Source organism: Adiantum capillus-veneris, chromosome 1 (genome assembly GCF_014529385.1).
Source record: "Adiantum capillus-veneris isolate H3 chromosome 1, ASM1452938v2, whole genome shotgun sequence".
NCBI lineage: Eukaryota > Viridiplantae > Streptophyta > Polypodiopsida > Polypodiales > Pteridaceae > Adiantum > Adiantum capillus-veneris.
The window spans coordinates 149,724,123-149,728,587 of NC_140931.1; positions in this window are offsets into that span (position 1 = coordinate 149,724,123).

Below are 4,465 nucleotides of genomic sequence, written 5' to 3' on the forward strand. Positions count from 1 at the left end.
TGATCAAGTTCATTATTATGTAGTGGTCGAGTGATCTCCCTTTTTGATGCATATGCACTATTCACCGATTTGACATCAGTTACATTATGTGTGACAAGTCGATAGTAATGACTGACACCCTTCTGTTGCATGTGGTTAACTGCAATTAGGATAGCTGGCTTAATGGTTAATTATGTGCTGTTTACTTGAATTTTACTAACAGTGTGTGCATGATGGTTTGAAGATTGGAACTCTGGGAGTTGACGAAGAGACGCCGGCAAATAATAATTATTTGTCATTTTATCATAGCACAATATTTTAGAAGTAAGCCACTATGGCTCTTTTGTAAATAGGACAGTGAGAACCCACCCTAAGAGGGTCATGCAATAACTAGTGTGTACCAGTCATTACAAAAGTGGAACTAAAGTGTAAAAGAGGGGCCTCCAATTTTGGCACCAATAATAAATCAAATATCAAATATCAACTCCAAAAGAGAGGTGCCTTGGAGTTTGGGGCTATGGTTTTAAGCTTTTCTTGTGTACATGCTATCAATTTTCCATATCCCATCTCTTAAGCTATTCTGTGTCTATGTGTACTCCCTAATTAAGTCTACATCTTCTCTTTATGCTCTTACACCCTCTTATAGCTTGTCTCTGTCAATTCTATGCTTTTAGTGTTAGTGTGTGTGTGTGTGCGCGCGCGTGCGCGTGCGTACTTGGACGAGACTGGGTACCCTCTTGTTGCATGTGGTTAACTACAATTGGGATAGCTGGCTTAATGGTTAAATTTGTGTTGTCTATTTGAATTTTACTAAAAGTGAGTGCATGATGGTTTGTAGATTGGAACTTTGGGAGTTGATGAGGAGGCGCCGGCAAATAATAATTCTCTGTCATTTTATCATAGCGTAGGATTGCAAAAATAAGCCACTATGGCTCCTTTGTAAATAGGACAATGAGAACCCGCCTTAATAGGGTCATGCAATAACTAGTGTGTACCACTCATTACTAAAGTGGAACTAAAGTATAAAAGAGGGCCCTCCAATTTTGACACCAATAATAAATCAAATATCAAATACCAACTCCACAAGAGAGGTGCTGTGGAGTTTGAGGCTATGATTTTAGGCTTTTTTTGTGTAGATGCTCTCAATTTTTCATAGCCCATCTCTTAAGCTATTCTGTGTTCTCTGTGTACTCCCTAATTAAATCTACATCTTCTCTTCCATGATCTTACACCCTCTTACAGCTTGTCTCTCTCAATTCTATGCTTTGTGTGTGTGTGTGTGTGTGTGTGTGCACACGCGCTTGGAAATTGGGGAAAAGAGGTTGACAAGTTGATGGTGATGTTTGTGAGTAAGTGTTGAATAGTTTTTTTCTCGCCTCTTTCTTCCCAACAATGACTCTTGAGAGACGGCGGTCTCATTCTTACCGCTTTATGCGTTGTTTGCATTATGGTCCCATATGACCAAATTAGGCATCGTTGCTTCCAATGTATGAAACAATGAAAACAATGCAGACGAGATGTAGAGACGATTTTAATACATGCTAGAGAGGTGGTTGAGTATGCTAGTCATGGCAATGTCATGCTTGCCTCTAGTGTTCCTCTTGCTTATATGTATGATACAAGTGACATTTCTTCCCGTTAATCACTAGATGAGAATGTAGTTTTTCACATCACACAATGTCGTAAGTGGTTTAACATCTTCTCTAGTGGGAGTCTTCTAATGTGTATCTAGCTGATGGTTCATCATATAACATTGCAAGTGCAGGAGATATATGCTTGTCATTGTCCCCAATGGTGCATCATACACACTATGACATCTCCATTATGTTTCTCATTTGAGAAAGAGTTTGATCTTAGTGCAAAAATTAGCAAACAGTTGATGTCAGGTACAGCTTCAAGAGGAGTCTTTCTAGATGCATTGCAAATCTCTAGTGATTGGTCTATCCATTGCATATATATGAGGTCCGAGACGGTTCAATCTCTATTTGGTTATAGACATGTGAGGAAGAGATGTGAGGAAGAGATGAAACGAATCTCTCTTGTGGATCTCCAGATTGTTGTGCATGGCGTGTCTATAGATGCAGACTTGAGGCGGCCATGATCTGGTGAGACACAATAGGTTTACCCTTTCAAGACAGGGATGCCTCCTCCTACGGATATGGGTGATATGGAGTTTTTTTATTTGCTCATGTTAAGAGGCTGATATGGTGATTTCAGGACGTGTAGATTCCACCTATGGTTGACATGGATGTGATTACCATCCCGGTATTGAGTATAACACATCCATATATGATGAGTAGTCTTGATGATGCAAAGGACACAAATAGTATTGAGGACACTTACCACAGATAGACTGTCAGAGGTGGCACTGAGTGTTGATACGATTGTTAGGGTTGATATCCCAGAATTATCATCGGCCTTCGAGAGTCTCGTGTACAACAGTTGCAGTGGGAGCATTTGCAATTGGCGTTGGTAGTCATGTTATGTGATTGCCACTAGCATGATGCATCATGGAGCTATGGAATTATCATCGGCCTTCGAGAGTCTCGTGTACAACAATTGCAGTGGGAGCATTTGCAGTTGGCATTGGCAATCGCGTTATGTGATTGCCACTAGCATGATGCATCATGGAGCTATGTAGGTCATTACGGGATACCTATGGGGTATGCATGCACACTCTAGTAGAGATACGCACTTTTGTACATTGCTAGAGCCTTTACGACAACATGCATGTATTTCTAGAGAGAAAGTGGACATAGGCTGAGATCAGATTTTCCTATCTTCATGTACATTCTGCTAGGTCCTAGAGTAGATCCACTTATCAACAAAATTGCCTTTTAAGTGGGAGATTGTTGGACGGCCGAATACACTGTCTGGTCGCCCACTTATACATACCTTATTCATTGTAATAAGGGGCTCCTCTTAGTTGCAAGGTGGCTCCACCCATCTTTGTGTGCTATCTCCTTCATCGCACACCACACATGCACGACCTACTCTCCTGCACCACGATTCTTTCAACTATCACTGTATTCATCTTCATTCAAGTCCAACAAGCCCATTTTGACATGATTCTTTGATATAATTTCATCTGGTTCTCCTCAAAGGCTCATGTAAGTGGACAAAAATCAATATAGGAAGAGAAGCAAAGCAAGTACTTGGTTATGTAAGCATGAAACCAAAGATCATAGCTTGCATCTCTCTCTCTCTCTCTCTCTCTCTCTCACACACACACACACACACACACACACACACACACACACACACACACACACACACACACACACACATCTAGGCAATGAGTAGATTCCTCTGTAAATTACATAAAAAATAGGACTTTTGTCATGTTGGGTTTGATCGCATGTAAAGAAAAAAACCATTCCCACATCATATAATTTAAATGGGTATAATTAAGCCTCACTTGACTATAACCTTAGTCATCAAGGTAACAAGTTTGCAACACTTGTTTTATGTCAAAATGACGGATTTTTCATACGGATCTTCACTTACATTTAAATCATTTTCCTTACCAGAGAAGTTCACCTGGATATATTTTTATGGTGAGCATTTTTCAACGAGCGCTTTCTTGGAGTTGGGTGAGCAGATTTCAAAAAAGATTCTCTCTCTCTCTCTCTCTCTCTCTCTCTCTCTCTCTCAATCCTTGAGAGTTGAGGATTTGCTCTTTTTTCTCTCTTCTTATCTTCTCTCTCTCTCTCTCTCTCTCTCTCTCACACACACACACACACACACACACACACACACACACACACACACACACACACACACACACACACACACACACACTCTTCTTTCCTTGACGAACACACCTTGATCAAACTAAGGGAGCCAAGGAGCTCAAATATTCATCATTTGAAAATCTCACTCTCTTCCTCTCTCATGCACACTCATACACAAAGACAAAAACACATCCAAAGAATTACACACACACACACACACACACACACTCACTCACTTTCAAATATCATAATTTATGTCGAGAAACGATATTCACCAACACAATTTCATCAAAGATTGTGATCCCTTGAGCAATAAAGGGCTCTCTCTTCCTCTCTCTCTCTCTCTCTCTCTCTCTCTCTCTCAAATGTTCCTCTCTCTCTCTCTCTCTCTCTCTCTCTCTCTCTCTCTCTCTCACACACACACACACACAAGGACAAGAGTACACCCAAATCATTCACAACAAGAGAAGTTTAAGGGTTTTCAAACCAAAATAATCCAAACCACCTTTGCCCTAAATAAATCAATGGATGAACAACTTTTAAAGATTGGTGAAACATACCCATGTACTAATATTGAAAGGCTTGAAAGTAAACATTCTAATTGAAACAACTACAAAAAGATAGATATGGAGTGAAACAAAACAATACAATATCGCCAAATGGCTATAGGGTTTACGGGCTTATTGTTCTAACACTAGCTTACTCTGAAAAAATTTAGTTGTCGTTGTCGCTAGTGTCGTCGTCGTTAGTAT